Source organism: Pteropus vampyrus, unplaced genomic scaffold (assembly GCF_000151845.1).
Source record: "Pteropus vampyrus isolate Shadow unplaced genomic scaffold, Pvam_2.0 Scaffold129, whole genome shotgun sequence".
In the NCBI taxonomy this organism is placed as follows: Eukaryota; Metazoa; Chordata; class Mammalia; order Chiroptera; family Pteropodidae; genus Pteropus; species Pteropus vampyrus.
In genome coordinates this window covers 1,439,577-1,456,745 of record NW_011888910.1, presented here as the reverse complement: position 1 = coordinate 1,456,745, position 17,169 = coordinate 1,439,577, and the positions used below count along the sequence as shown (strand labels likewise).

Sequence of the window (17,169 nt, the reverse complement as noted above, 5' to 3'; positions counted from 1 at the left end):
CCCTTGGGGCCTCAGGAAGACCACAGCTCCTCACTGTTCCCGGTCCTGGGTGCCTCATCATCCCAGGTAGGTTCCCTTAGCTCTGTCCAAAGTGCTTCATTAATATTCTCTTCAGTTCGGCCATCTTCTTTCTACCAGGATCCTGGCTAATAACGATGTCTCAGGAAAAAAAAAAAAAAAAATAGTATCAGGTAAAGCCACATAAGTACATCAGTATTTCTGAGCCTTTTGATATGATGAATAACCCCGATAACACTCAAGATGATATTGACATTTTAAGACTCAACTACAGGATAAAATAAAATATAAAATGAAAAAGTGGATGAGTAACACATAAAAATAAACCAAGGCCTTGAAATGATTGCAGCAATTAAAGGTATAACAAAAAAGTAAGGAGAACTTGATGGAGACAGATTTTTCTTTCAAACCCTAAGGAATTTGCTTTCGGCAAGGGAGAGGCCCCAAAAGTGCTAACTTGTGCTATGTAAAACTATTCCTCATCTACACACGCTCTGGGAACATGGAACACTGGCAGGAGAAAAGAAAGCATGATTTAGGCTGTGGACATGAAAGCCTTCAGAAGCATCTTGGGAAATGGGAGATAAGATCAGACCAGAAATTAAATAATCAGAGAACACACTGATAGCGCAACATGTTGCAATCAATTTAAAGTTCACAACTTGCTTGATTTATGCATTCATAACAAAAATCACTCAAAAGCTGGTGGCTCTTCAGTCAATTTTAGCTCTATACTATGGCACTCCCCCCACACTCCCGACCATCCCCCACCCCCCACCCCTGCCTTCCTGCCCACAGCCCCAGGCTCTGCCTAGAGTTTTTGGTTCAACATCTCAGAGAACACAGGGTGTTTCTGCTTCTGTCTTGGGGACTTTGTGCAAGTTAGAGGGGCAAGGAGGAGTCGCCGCATTCTTCGGCAAGGACAGCAAGTTACTTCAGATCTCAAAGGGACTTTCTAAGTGAGGCGCTTAAGTGAGACAGTCGGTGTTGTACAGTGAGGGAGGATTTTGTTTTAGCCTTACAGCTCTTCTCAAAGGCCCTCTGTTCTTTTTTCTCTGTGTTGACACTGTGCTCTGTTGTTTCCAGATTTCCAAGGTTAAATCCGGCACCCTTATTAAGACTGTTTGAGTTCTTCAGAATTTCTAGAGCTTCTCTGCTAATCCGATGTGTGTAATGCTTTTCTTTCAGCTGGGTGTTAATGTAGGGTGAATCAATGCTTTTGTTCACTACAGCAGAATTTTTCCCCATGTGATAATCTAAGATGTGTTCTGTGTCCTTAATCTCTTTATCAATGAGTTGTTCCAGTTTCTGGGTTATAGTATTTTACCTCAGTTGAGAGAATGTCGTTATCATCTCAAAAACAGTTAATATTTATTGAACATTTACTATGTGCTAGATAATGCATATTTAAGTACTTAATCCTATAGTAATCCTATGAGGCGTCCCCATCTTTACAGATGAAGACACTGAGCTCAAGAGATACTACGAGACTTATCCAAGATCAAGATGCTAGTAGGTGCCAGAGCTGGGATGTAAATCCAGCTAGCCCGTTCTTTATCTAACCCAGTCGTTCTCAGCCAGGAGCAAAGTTACCCACCAGGGAATGTGGCAATGTCTGGAGACACTTTTGGTTGTCACCTGGCATCTAGTAAGTAGAGCCCAAGGACGCTGCTAAATATCCTGCAATGCACAGGACAGTCCACCACAAGGGTTTATCCAGCCTAGTCTATGGCCATGCTACCCTGAACAAGCCCGATCCCATCTGATCTCGGAAGCTAAGCAGGGTCGGGCCTGGTTAGTACTTGGATGGGAGACCACCTAGGAAGACCAGGTGCTGTAGGTATAAAAAATTAAAAAATAAAAAATTAAAAAATAAAAAATAAATAAGGGATTGTAAGCTAACAAGGTCCTTGCAATCTGTGAGGTCAACCAAAGGTTGCCTCATCTAAAAAATAAAAAGGATTATCTAGCCCAAAATGTCAATAGTGCCATCAAGAGACCCTCGCCTAACCACTGCACTATATTATATTCTAATCCTTTTGTTTGTCTTCATGTCTTTGTGTTTGGTAGGATGTCTTAGTTGGAATAGGTTCTAACAGTGTCTCTTTTAGATTTACCTTTGATATATTAGAGAAGGAAAGCTCTCCTCTTCCTCATTTTCCTTCATCTCTTCTCTTCCCTGAGTTGGAACAAAGGGCTAGTTAACCACTTAGCAGAGCATTCATTCTGCGAGAATAGTGTATCAAACTCGAATGTTCTGTGATGGGTTATCTGGTTCCAGGGCTGACTTGGTAAGATACACCCAGGCAGCTTTGCAGATAAGTTTTTAAAATTATTATAGGAAGTTAAAAGGAGAAAAGAATTCTCTTACAATTTCTCTTACAATTACAATTCTCTGCCTTTTACTATACTTTGAAATATCATACCAATTCTATCACAGCTTGAAAAAAGTGCAGGGGCAGAGCTGAAAAGCTCTGCTTTCAACTTTTATTAAAAAGTCTTTGATGCCTAGAGGCTCATTTATTTGGGGCAATGCAATGTTTAGCTCATGTGCATTGGTCTTTGAGTACGAGCCAGTGAAAAGCAGCACCCAGATATCAAGATGCGGTATTTTCCTCTCCCCAGATCCACAGTCTTGTTTCTTTGAGGTTAATACATCCCAGAAAAGGAGAAAGGCTTCCTTCTCATGCTATTGATGAACTAAAAGGGTGCTGGTAGATTAAATAATCGTTTGAAAAGATACCCCACACACACACACACACAAAAAGAAAACATGAGACCCAGAGACTAGTTTGGAAACTTCTAGAAAGATAGAGTGGAAAAAGGTTTGGAAAATAAAGGTCATAAATGGAGCTGTTAATGAAATGTAAGCCTGGCAGGACGGAGAATTATGGGAGCAGATTATAACTTCCAATGCGGCTTGAAGCTGGACATGAAAATCGATAATGATGGTTTTTAAGCACCTGATAAGCAGAGACATCTTGAAACATGTCTGTGTCCCTGCTGCTAAGTACCAATACCCTGACTGAGAAAAGCCATGGGAAAGACATGGATGAACAGCCCTGACATTACAGGGACAACAGCCCTTCAGCAAACGCATCACCTGAACAACCCTCAGTCTCAAAACCCCAATGTCCTAAAGCCCTGTGCACTTCTTGTTCTTTGAGCTCAACTTTCCAGCAGTAGAATGAGGGAGTGGGCAGCATTTGTCAGGCAAATATTCTTAGCCTGAATAGGCAATGTAGTCCAGACTTCGATGATCTCCAGCTTCACAGTGCAAACCAATCACCCAGGTTCTTGTTATAAGGCTGATTTTGGTGCGTCTGGGTGGGGCCCAAGAGTCTACATTTCTGACAAGCTCCCAGGAAATGCCGGCCAGGCTGGTACTCAGACCTCACTTTGAGTACCAAAGATCAAATGAGAAAGTGAAAAGGACTCCGGATTGCTGCAAAACCAGACAAGTCTGAGACACAGAATCTGATCACATCTCGCCCCCTGCTCTTTGTTGTCAGAGTGAAGTTCAGCCCCCTAGCTTAGCAATTCAAGACTCTGGACAGCCTGACCAGTGTGCCTGTGCAGCTACCACTATATTCAACTTCTCCCAGACTTGAGCAGGGTGCCTGGCACACCTTCTTGCTTTTCTCACTGCTTCACCCTCTGCCTACATCGTCCTCCTCCCATCCCCCGCCATCTGCTAAAGTTCTCCTTACCTTTGACCCCTCCCTCTCCAAAGCCTCCCCAGGCAGGTGGTTGCTTCCCATGGCTGTCTTTAAATACTTCTAATACAGTACTTAGAACATCATACGCGATATTTTACTTAGGTTTATAAACCCCTCCCACATTACACTGAATCCTCAGAAGCAGAAACTTTATCTTCTTTTTTAGGTAATCTCACTTCCTCACACAATACCTGACATCTGGTATATGTTCCAAAAATATCAAACAAATGAAGGAATAAGTGTCACACCCATTCTCCTCTTTGCTTCTTCTTCCAAGGTCTCTAGGGTCTTAATGTTTGGGGTTATGTATTTTAAGCAGTTTTAAGATAATCATAATAAGAGCTAACTTTTATAGAATACTGATTATATGTTAGACATTGTTCTAAGCATTTCGGTCTTATTTATTTATTTATTTGTTTGTTTGTTTGTTTATTTATTTATTTATTTTAATGTGGTTCTTTTTTTCCAGCTTTATTGAGATATAATAGACAATTAGTTGCTCGTATTTACATTGCACAATGAGTTTTTTTCAATTATAGTTGGCATACAATATTATATTAGTTTCATTTGTACAGCATAGTGATTAGAGATCTATATAACTCACAAAGTGATCACCCCACTAAATCTAGTACCCTTCTTCCCCCTTATATATTTGTTACAACACTGTTAACTATTATCCTTATGCTACGCTATCCATTTGTACTTTTTAATCCCTTTGCTCTTTTTCACCATCTTCCCAACCCCCCTCTCATCTGGTAGCCCTCAAAATATTCTCTGTATCTATAAGTTTCTTTCCATTTTTGTTGTTCTTGTTGTTGTCTATTTTGTTCTTTAGATTCCACGTGTACATGAAATCATGTGACATTTGTCTTTCTCTATCTGACCCATTTCATTCAGGCAATATCTCTTTCCATCCCCTTCCTTTTAGTCTGTGTGTGTATTTAATCTGAAGTGAGTCTCTTGTAGGTGGCATATGTAGGGATGTTGTTTTCTTATCCATTCAGCCACTCTATCTTTTGGTTGGAGCACTTCATTCTTTTCCATTTGAGGTAACTGTTGATAGAAATGTAGTTATTACCATTCTTTATTCCTGTTTTTGATACATGTTTTTTCTTCTTAAAGTCCCTCCAACATTTCCTATACTACTGGCTTGGTATTGATAAATTCCTTTAGCTTCTTTTTGTCTGGGAAGGTCTTTATCTTTCCTTCAACTCTAAAGGATAACTTTGCTAGATGAAGTATTCCTGGATGTAGATCCTGGGTTTTCATCACTTTGAATATTTTATGCCAAGCCCTCTGTCCTGCATAGTTTCTTTTGAGAAATCAGCTGCCAGTCATATGGGTGCGCCCTTGTAGGTAACTAACTGCTTTTCTCTTGCTGCTTTTAAGTTTATCACTTTGTATTTAAACTTTGGCATTTTAATTATAATGTGTCTTGGTGTGAGCCTCTTTGAGTTCATCATTTTGGGACTCACTCTCAGAGCTTCCTGGGGTTGTATGTCTATTTCCTTCACCAGGTGAGAAAAGTTTCCCACCATTATTTCTTCAAATAGCCCTTCAACTTCCTGTTTTCCTTCAGGTATCCCTGTGACATAGGTATTTTTACATTTAATTGTGTCCTATAGGCTCCATAAATTATTATTATAGTCTTGGCTTCTTTTTTCTTGCCATTCTGATTGAGTGTCCTTAGCTTCCCCATCCTTTATATCAGTGGTTTGATCCTCTTCTTTATCCATTCTGTTAATTGCCTCTAATATACTCTTCATCTCAGATAATGTGTTCTTCATTTCTGACTGGTTCCCTTTTATAATTCCCATTTCCATTTTTATAGTTTTTATCTCCTTGATAAAGTTCTCACTGAGTTCATCCACGCTTCCCCTAAGTTCATTGAGCATCTTTATAATCAGTGTTTTGAACTCTACATCTGTTAGATTGCTTAACCTCACTACTCCTGGATCTTTGTTCTCTTCTCTCATATGGTTTCTGCTTCTTTTTCTTCCCATTTTAGCTGCCTTTCTGTGTCTGTTTCTATGTACTAAGCAAAGCTCTTTAGTCTCCCGGTTTTATTAGTGTGGCTTTGTGTAGTAGGTGTCCTGTGGTACAGTCCTGAGAGGGGTTCGGCTGCAGGCCAAGTTTAGCCCCAGCCTGGGGCCCATCCGGAGCCACTTGTTAAGATTCAGCAAGCAATCCACAGATGCTGTGTTATACTTGCCTCAAGAGGCCACGCCAGAAAGCAAGGTCAGCTGCCACCGGTGTGAGTCTTGGAGTTGGCTCAGCAAATTGTACAGGACTCACCAAAGACACAACTGGATGTGACTTGGGTGTGGCCACAAGTTGGGGGAGGTGGAGTTTCAGGGAATCCTCTGGGAGGAGCAACCTCTGTTAACCAGTTTGATGATATTTCAGCTTTAGTGGCGCTGAGTCTGCACACTAGGAGTGGGTAGGGCTCAACAGAGGAACAATAAATACTGCCAGCACTTCTGTCCAGGAGAGAGCCTCACACCCGGTCCTTGCTCCATCAACCCAGTGTCCCTCTGTAAGTTCCTGGTGCCCCCCAAGCAGCCTATCCAATGCTGGTGCTCAAAACAAACAGGTCTACCCCCACAACAACCTGGCCTGCTTTAAAAGGCATCTGCAGCTGCCAGCAGCCATAGCCTCTGTCCCACTCAGCTGCTAGGGTACCTGGCCACCTCATGTCTTTGCCTCCTCCTACCTTCTATCACTGCAGGGTGATTTCTTATTTCTCTCTCCAGTTGTAGTGCTTCTGTTCACCTAGATCCCAGGTGACTGTGTTTGCTGCTTGCTCTTTGTTTCTGTCACAACTTTGATTTGGTCACAAGAGGGGTGAACAAAGCCTCTATCATCTAAGCCATTCTCACCCTTTCTTTTTCAATTCCATTATTGGTAATTACTCTTTCAGACTGTACCTGGTTGTCCATGCTATCTACTTCCGGGTCCGCAGGCCTCATTTTAGATATGAGGAAACTGTAGCACAGAGAAGTTAAGTAACTTGACCAAAGTCACATAGGTAGGAAGTGCTTGCACCAGGATTTAAACCCAGACAGTGTGGTGTAAAAAAAGAAGAAGTCTTTGGAGAACCCAGTAATCAGACAAATGAACCACAAGTCTGTTCTGCTCTCCCTGCCAGTCCAGCCTTACACAACTTACAAAACAAATACCCCTCCATCAAGTTTTATAGTTACAGTGGCCTCACACTGGAGATGGAATACACCCTGATGTCTTCTTCATGTGTTGCTCACAGCCCTTCTGAAGGGTCATTGATAATGTCAAGTATAACAATCATTCAACAGAGGAAGGGAAGCAAGGGTGTGTTCAGAACTAAGTCGAAGAGTATGTAGGTACTCACATCCATCCTCATGGACAAACTCACGCTCAGGCTATTAATAGTAACCCACAACTTCCAGTTAACAATTACAGTGCCACTTAGCCATGAATTAGCTTATAGACTTCACGAGGCGGATCTCTTGACCACATTTGGGTCTTGGTCTAAGCACCCATGTTCACTATCACTGAGGAGTTAATAAGAGCCAACCCTTCACTGGATGCCATTCACCCAACTAGGGCCCTCTAAGTACTTTGAGATTAGAGTACTGGAGGGAGGAACACTGACTTCCTAAGCATGCTATTGAATAGTTCACTCTTTCATTGATGCTTAAAGCTAGGAAGTAGATGAGGCTCCCCACCAGGGAGGCTGAAGTTTTGTGGGGTCAGTGTTGTCATTCAGCTTCTCCCTCTGCCCAGTCTTGCTTCCTCCACCTTCGTTGGCCTTAATCGCTAGTAAATATCTTGCTTCCAAACTTCATCTCAGCACCTGGAGAACCCAACCTGCAACAGACTGGCCTTGGTATAGGATGTATCCTTCCATTTTTCCCTCTTCTTTCTCCTTAGCAAACTACACTTCAGAATATCTCAACCTCAAAAACTACTTACTGTTTGCCCCTGCAAAAGACCATGCATTTCCGTATGTCCCTGCTTTAGCTCATTGCTATTCTCTCTCAGAATGAAATATCCTTCCCTCTCTTCCCAAACCATCCACCTGGCAACCTTCTAATCATCCTTTATGGCTCACCTCAAATGGCCTACCTATTTCTAGCTTCCCTACATAGCCCCACCTCCAGGCAAAAATGTATTGCTCCCCCATCTTTTATCCCACAGCACCTTCTGCATACTTTTCCACTCATGATGCTGACTTTCTCTTTCACATCACAGTTGTCCATGGGCTATTCCCACACATTTACCTTCCTCTGGGACTTTTTGGAGGGGAACACTGGCTGGGCCACAAAGAATGTACATACTCCTTGGTCTCTAACCAGATGTTGTCTTTTAGACCTCCAACATCCTAGCAACCTCTGTCAACTACTAAAGAAACAAGGTCAGAAAACATAAGGCCAGACACTTCTGAAAACATATGGAGATGCTTCTAGAATGTGGATATAGGGATAGATTAAGGGGAGGGGGGAAGGGCAAAGCCAAAAGGAGTTATGATGAGGGGCTCATTCATTGACAAGGAGATTTAGAGGATGTTTATAATTAAAATGTGTACATTTGGAGATCTATGGCATTAGTTTCATGAGATACATATCTGGAACCTGCATATTGGCAATTCACTCAGCAAATATTTATTAAACCCTTACAGTGTATCAAGCACTGTTTCAGGCACAGGGGATAATCCAGGAGCTGATTGTGGTAGCCCCATCTTGGTCCAGTGTAATGTACAATTAAACACTAGTTCAACATTCAAAAAATATATTTATTTCTTTACCATTGTTCCAAAAACACCGAAAAGGGAATGTCCATCATTAGACACTCTGTGCTGTTGAAATCTTCCTTTTCTCCTTTCCTGTTCATCACTCTCACACACTGGAACTGCCTAAAATCTCTCTCCTCCTGGCTCTTAGCTCCCAACTCCCTTACAGCCAGCTTAGCCTCTCCTTTCATGCAAAATCAAGAGTCTGAGATGACAGAAAGTTAAAGAAAAATAATAATAAATCACTAACCACAGTTGTCACCCAAAGAAAGTGAGCTACTAGTATCCAAGGTCCAAAAACAGAGAGTACCACCAGTTACCATGGTTTTTTTAAGGCAAAAATAAATCTTCAGGAGGCCACCGACTTCATCCTACATCATGGCAGTGAGCTGCTTCTCTGGTGAAAGCAAACTCCAGATGGTGTTTATCAAAGAAGATGGTGAGAAGCAGCAGCAGTGTTTATTGTGAGAATGTAGAAGATCCTTTGTCATTGTTTATTGACCATTCTTGACACATCAAATGACCAGCGTGTACTTTATCATTTTGCTGGATAGATATTAGTGTAAAAAAAAAAAAAAAATCACTCATCGGGTGCTGAAGAACTGCCTCCGCCTAAGTCATTCTACAAAGATTTAAAGTTGATAATAAATTTTGCCAGACATTTCCATCCCTTACAAAATAGTAAGCTGGACAGCCTACATTTACCACTTGACCCAGGGCTTGTAGGAAGTGAAAAGGTATGAGCTTCAACTCCCACCACCAAGAAATTTTTGGTTTTGTTTTTGCTTTTCAACTATCTCACCACCCATGATAAGAAGAATGGTTAACATGTTTTGAAAGAGGACTACTGCCAGGCACCATAGTTAGCCCTTTTCTGTGGATTTTCTGTCAGTGTCCACAGCTCTATGGAGTAAGTTCTATTATTGCCCCCCTTTTAAGGTGAGGAAGCAGAATTAAGTAACCCACCTGAGGTCCCCCTGTTACTATCAGGGGGAGCCATGTCACAAGCCCAGAATTCGGTACCTTAACCTCCTGGGAGCTCATTGTCCAGGTCGTTCTGCACCTCAGAACAGGGAGAGGGAAAATCCTGCTTTCTGTGCGGAGTCTGTTCACAGCTCACAGGAAGGCTGTGCTCACATGGTAAATTCCGCCAGTTCAACCAAATAGCCTGTCACTTTAATGGGGAAAGAACATCACTAGTGATATATCAAAGACACAGGCTGACTGAGTTGATCTGGATGCTTCATAGACAGTCGCTACTAGAAAATAGAATTCAAAATCCAAGTTCTGCTATTTCTAGGTTATTCTTTGGCACACAGTAGCTCTGAACTTCTCATGGAAAATTTCGATCCTTGTGGATTTTGCCAAACCTGAAGTTGACTCAACTACATTTAAAATGTTCATCTCCCCTGCCCAACTTCCTAAATAAATAAAATGTTAAACAAGTATAATTTTCCTTTTCTTGTTAAATAATTAAGTAAATGATGAACTATCTAACAGGTGACAGGTTACTCTAATATTATTATAACAAAACCTATAAATCATAGGTATTAGGATCTTTCTAAATTATATTTCATTTCTAATACTTAACTCTTTATATCTTTCAATTGTTTGGGACAGTGTTGCCTATAGACAACTTGGGATGGAATATATAGACAACTAATCTCATCCATTACAGTACAACATTACTTTGATAATTAAAAAAAAACTTTTTAGAAGTTTAGTATTGAAATAAGTTTGGGTGGGTACTTTCCCTTTTCTCTTGTTTATTTTAAAACAGAGTTATAACAATAGTTTAAATAACTGAAGTGTAAGAAGCTCATCTAGAATCACACCAACCTTGCAAGTAAGTTCTTGTTATTTTCCCTTCCAGATGCACACATAATTTCACACACCGACAACCCTATCCTATACATCTTCAACCCTGCTGAATAAAAATATAACTTGATTTTATACAAACTGTTAATAAGGATTTGTTCCTTCTTCGTCCAGAAACCGCCAGGAGCCGGGTATTTTTATATATGATAATGATACCCTTTCCCAATATTGATTGAACTGTGAAAATGTACATATGCTTTTAACTTTCTCAAAATGCTCTTTCATCCTTCATTTCATTTCATTCTGACATAGGTTGCCAACTCCTGTTCTAGAACATAGGCTCTTAGAATTAGGAAGGACTTTAAAGAGCTCTGATTTAATCGCTTTTCCTCTCATGGGGAAAAAATCAAACACCTCCAGAAGGTAGCCGTTTGTTATGGCCTGGTAAGACTGGATCCCAGATATTCTGACTCCTAGTTCAGTGCACTTTCCACCAAAAGGCACTGCTTAAAATAAAAGCAAGTAAGAAGCCAATTAAAGAGATAACTGTAAAAACCGCTCTGCATTACGCGCAAAGACCAGAACACCCAGTGCTGGCCGCTCAGCCTGTCGCTACTTATGCAGACAGCTGTTGGCACGCTTTCAGAGGGCTTGAGAAATGATAACTGGTTAGGCAGAAATAGTTCCAAGAAACAGCACAGTGACTTTTGCTCTGCTACTTCCTTGCACTACTACAATTTAACTCCTCTCCTGCCTGAGTTGTGAAATCTGTAAAATAAAAAAATCGACATTTGCCATTTTAACTTTTATGATAGTTTCACTTTTAATACCAACTTCACCAGTCCAAAAATAGAATGCAACCGTCAAGCTGGGCAGATTATTTTCCCCAGGTAGATGCTAGCAAAGTGCTCGGTTATATAACTATCACAACACAGTTTAGCTCTCTCCTATCCTTCTGTTTGCTTGAACTCCACATTTTTCTTGCCTCTAATTATTTGTTTTCTACTGTTCAAATAGGAACAAAACATCACTAGTCAGAGGCAGCAGAGCAGCTACCCCAGAAGCAGATGTCGAGATGTGAAAGGCGAGCCCACACCTTGCCTGCGTCAGACATCCTGAAAGCTGGAGTAGAGACCATAGTACTGTGTGCGCCTGTGTGTGTGCTCACACGCAGGCTGACGTGCCTGTGTGCATGTAGAGAAAAGAAAGATCGGATTAAACTCTTCAGAATGAGCCAACAGAGCTGGGAATAATGGGATAGATAGTACCTGAGCTGTAAATTTCATCTTGCCACATGGGAAGAAAAAAGGACATTCTGCATATTTCCTCTTCTCTGAAGCATTTCCTCCATGAACTTCCTCCTTTCTTCCTTCTGCCTCTCTGGCTTGGCTGCCCTGAGTCATCCAGTCTAGACTAAAGGCCCTGGGGACCAACTCGCACCACTAACCTCAGCTCCAGCCCCAGCCCTCTCTTCTGTGCCCCTGTGTACTTGGCCCCACCTCCATTGCTGAGCATTCTACCTGCATGATAGTCACAGGTCTGGGAGCCCCTGAGAACAAAGACCATGTTTAGTTCATCCATCACCGTAGGCCAGCATTTAGAGAATGCCTGACACACAGCAGCAGAAACTCTGTTAAATGTTGCTAAATAAATGAATGTGGTTCCAAAAAGAAAAAAAAACTCAAAACTATAAATTAATGCCTTTTAATGAAGATTTCATGTCAGTCACATAAGCGCCTGTTGCCCTGATGGGAAAGCTGGATTGAACCCAGCGTCTACTTTGATCTCCAGTGGAACAAAAACTGCAAGAGCTGTGGGACCCAAGAGAGATCTTGACCTCTAGGGGAATGGGGAGTGAGAGGTCCTGAGGAATTACTTACATAATGAACATGATCAGCTGGTGAGAGCCCTCGCTTGGCTCTCCCAAGATCCTAAGACTTCTTCAAGGTGGGCCAGCAGAGAATGTAGTGATGTCTATCCATCTAAGGTCTTCAGCATGACCTTAGATGAGGCTTTCGGAAGTATCCAAAACTAAAAGCAGTACAACCAGAAAATCAAAGAGCTGTGCCCACAATGTACCCTCTCTGTTCTTCATCCAAAAAATTGGGCAACATTACCCTCTTTCTCTCGCCTTACCCTGAACTTGAAATGTTGCCAGGCAAATTTTGTATGTTGCTTTATTCAGGTTTTTGTTATATATATTACCACTTTCAACATGTATTGAGCATTTATTATGGGGCAGGCAGTGAGCTGAGTTCAATGGAGCAAAGAGGAAAAACAGAATGGCTGCCCCTGAGAAGCTTGTAGTCTATTGGAGGAAGTGGAGGAGTTAATTTATTTATTTATATTCAACAAACCGTTATTAAGCATCTATAAAATGCCAGGCATGAAAAGAGAGTAGGTTAAATGAATGAATTAGACCTATAATTCAATGAAAAAGATAAGCAAATATGCAAATGATTGTAATGCATTATAAGTGGTCGAGCATGGTTGGAATAAATGAGTATTAGGCACAAAAACTTGGCTTTGAATGGAGGTCAGGGAAGCTGCCATAATGAGTTTTTAATTGGACGTTGAAGAATGAAAAGAAGTCCATGGAGACGGGATGGCAGGGAGAGAGGTGGAAAAGAAGGGAGGATTGGGGAGGTGGGACCTTATGTACCAAGTGTACAGATTAGGTAAGGAATCCAGGCCTAAAACACTGTGTTTAGAGAACAGTAAGTATGAATGAAGTTAGAGTGAAGCCAATAGAAAAGAAGGGAGGTGTGCCATGCTAAAAATAAAATGGGTAATATACCCATAAGCAATAGAGAACCACGGCGGTTATGAAAGAAGGGGAATAAAGGACAGGACTAATGTTAACGCAAGCTAAAATTCCAATGTCCATGTTTTGATTCCCTTTCACGTATACTTTCTGTCACACAAGTCAAGCAGGATGGGCCCAAAAGGAGGCCAACGAGCTTTGATCATTGGAGGGTAGTGGAACCTCCCGAGAGAGAAGCCAGTTTGTACTGAATAAAGGAATAGATAGCAGGTGAGATTGTGAACGCAGCAGGGTGGTAAGTGACATGTGCCCCGATGCTGACCTCAAAGGCAGGGAATATATCTTATTGACCCACGCATCACAAGGGTTGCAGAGGGAGGAGGTGAGCTCACTGGGAAGGCTCATACTGGAAGATTTCAGAAATTGAACAAACACGGGCTTGAGGAGGAACATGTGTAGTGAGTGCGGGTGGCAGTATCGCCTCTTGCATTTGTCCTTTATGTGAGGTAGCCAAGCTCTCCTCACCACCGTCCATATAATAACCCTTTGCAGTTTTCAAAGCGCTGTCCTTCATTTTCTCACACAGAACTGGCTTTTGGAGATGTTGATGGGGAAGTCCTGCTGAAATGACTAATCACTAGAGAGCACCCTGGAAAGAGAAGCTATGTAGAAGCAAAATAAGGCAAAGCGATATCATAGCAGCTCAAGAAAGAAAAGGCCATTCATGGGCGACAGGTGTGTGACATTTGTGACTCAGAGGTTTATTAACAGTGACTTAGCCCCAAAGCATTCCTACTCACCCATCGAATAAAACCTAAAAACAAATGAATTCCATAAGTCTTACCGGATATACACATAGGCACACAGATCATGGTTAATAAGATAATTAGGATTTATATTTTATATTTAGTCCTATTTTTGAATAGTGAATGATTGCCATATCACTGTTACATGTGTGCTACTGTTTTTGAAACTGCTATACAATAAAACACAGGTCGTGAGGGTTAAAATAATAAATGCAAATAATAATAATAAATGCAATAATGCAAATACCATGTCACTAGGCATTTATCCAAAAGCCAAGCACTATTAAAGTACTTTGGTCAAAAGAGTCAATGTAACTAAAGACCTGTAATACATGATACCGAATATAAATTATTAATGTAATTTAATTTTAAGCGTTAGCTAAATACTTAAACTTAATTTTAAGTGTTAGCTAAATACTTAAACTCGAGTCATGGGGAAGCAAGTTGGTAAAATATTATAAAATATGATCAGGAATAATTTGGTCTCAGCTGGGCACACTAGTACTTAATCGATAACTGGTCTTCTGGGGCTTTCCAGTTGTTTTATTCTATATCCAAAATACACACGTGCACACATACACACACACAAAACTATGTGGTCAGGAATATTTTTCCATATTGTAGATTTTTTCTTTTGTCTTAATTCTTCACTATTTTTCTACGACTAATATTTCTCCTCAAAAAAATACACTTCCACTTCATCACAAATGCCCTTCTATAATAGGAAATTCAGTTTAATAAACTGGACCTGCTCCATGAAATTACAATCACAATCTTATTGGGTCAACTCATGTGAATATTTTTATAATTTTTGATACCCGTTGACAAATGACTTTTTGATAAAAGTTATATACCTATTTACACTTCCACCTGAAACATAAAAAAAAGTCTCACTGAATTGATACAAGCATTCAATATTATCATTTTTATTCTTTGCTAATTTCGAAATGGTATTTATGTGCTAATTTTAAAAGGATATATAATTATCATGTTAATTTACATTTCCTCACTTCTGAGTGATACTGAACATTTTTTAGCCATTCTGTCTCTCTTCTGTGATTTTTCTCTAGATTCCTATTGTCTGGTATTTTGGGGAAGTCTGGGGGATTGGGAGAAGATGGAAGTGCTTAAGTTTCTTAACAACGTATTTGAACTCCATGACTATGGAGTATTTGAACTATGACTATTTACTAAACACCAAGATGTATGCTAAACACAGTTATGCAGACTCTAGGAAATATAACAGAAACAGGCTTCCTTCTATGGAGCTAACATTCTAGTGACACTGGCGATGTCTATTTATGTTAAGCTATCAATACATTGCTATCTGTTTTTTAATGGCATTACTTACTTGTGGCACCATACAATGAATCCCAAGCACAGGACTTAGCTATACCACAGGGCACAGCACTGATTCATGTTGGACACATCCTCAAGGTACATACACACTCACTCTCATTTTTTCAATCAGCCATCAGTCAAGATCACCCCTGCCCCCATATCCTACACAAATCAGTTATTGACCTTCAACTACACTTTTCAAAGATTTTCATGAAACTCCCACTCTCTTTCCTCTGCTGAAGCCAAGCATTGAGCAAGATCAGCCCTCAGCAACCTAAGCTTCAGAATTGGAACAGGAGAAAAATCTATGCTTTAGTAATTTTACAGAAAACAAACAATCACATCCGAAACTGGTTTTATTCCTCAGCATCTGGAATACAAAGGCTGATCGTAATAGGACTTAAGTGTCCAGTCACATTCAAACACTTCAAAGATTCCAGACCTTCTTATTCAGACTGGGCTCCCAGACAAGCGGTCACTTTGACACAAGACCTAGGATCCCTCTTATTCCAGAATCTCTGAGGTCACCTTGGACAAAATAAGGTGTGTGTGTGTGTGTGCGTGTGTGTGTGTGTGTGTGTGTGTGTGTGTGTGTGTGTGTGTGTGTTCTCTTTAACTCTGCTTTCTCCATCGATTACAAGATCGTGCCAAGCCCATGTTAATGCCTTTCTGTCCTTAAATAGCTCTGTACTATCTCCACCCAATGCTTCTGTAACACCAGTTATCTGCATCCTATACACGAGATGGGGCACTTAATCTCCTAACCCTGCTGTCGAAACCTAACCCTAACAATCATCCCACCCTTGCCCACCTCACCTGGCTTATTCTCCCATTACCTCCTCTCAGTTGCCTCTAACACTTGATCCTAGTCACTGTGGGCCATCATTCCCTGATGCAGACCTCTCCTCTCTCACCTCTTTCCTCAGCCTCCTTGCTCTCCTTGAAAAATGTATCCTCCTCCTCTTCCTCTCCTGCTTTTTTCCACTGGCAAAGGTGGGTGTAGTTGGCCTTTTCTTTGAATTCCAGTACAGCTTCTAGGCCAATAAATAATCCTCTTCTCGTTCTATCTGTATAAGCTTGCTAGGGCTGCTGTAACAAATACCACAGGCTGGGGAGCTTAAATAACAGACATTTATTTTCTCACAGTTCTGGAGTCCAAAAAATCAGAGATCAAGGTGTCAGCAAGGCTGGTTTCCTCTGATGCCTCTCTTCAACTTACAGATGGCCAGCTTCTCTCTGTGTTCTCACGTGATGTTCTCTCCGTCTGTGTCTGTGTCTTAATTTCTTCTTATAAGGACACCAGTCCTACTGGATTGGGGCCCACCTTCATCACCTCATTTTGACTTAATTACCTCTTTAAAGACTCAATCTCCAAATGCAGTCATATTCTGAGGTCCTTGGGGTTAAGACTTCAACACATGAATTTGGGGGGATATAATCCAGCCCATAACAACATCTAGGTATATAACACTTATTGAGGTGTTTCCCATCATACCCAGCATGGCCACAACCCAGACACCACCCAACTCTAACATAGTACCAACTACCCACTCCAATCACAACCCCTTCTAGAGCCAACTCTCTAGAGAGGCCATCTCTGTTCTCTCAAACCTCCAAACTCCCGATCCTCACTTTCACCAGGACTTTCAATTACTAAACTCTATGCATTTGGTGGCCTTTTAATGCCCTCCTGACTTCACTGCCTCCCTATCCTCTCTGGAATCCATAGCCATCCTACATACTGCCTTTTTCAGAACCCGTATTCTCCATCCAGCACCAGCTTTGAGCCACTAAGGATGGGTCCAGCTCTACTATTGTTTATGGCCAGTGTCCATTCCAGCCCAGGTTAATTTGTCAATGCCCGTACCAAGCTTTCATTCTGCAAGTGTCTATCATTTCCTCCACCTACTATTTCTATCACCACTTCTACCTCTT

General features: G+C 41.1%; 1 non-coding gene across 1 annotated transcript; it reads left to right on the top strand.

Moving 5' to 3' along the window:
- The first annotated feature begins 1,742 nt into the window (after window positions 1-1,742).
- LOC111744214 lies at window positions 1,743-1,861 on the top strand. The gene has a single exon (XR_002782051.1). It is a non-coding gene; the product is annotated as a 5S ribosomal RNA (ribosomal RNA).
- Window positions 1,862-17,169: the final 15,308 nt, after the last annotated feature.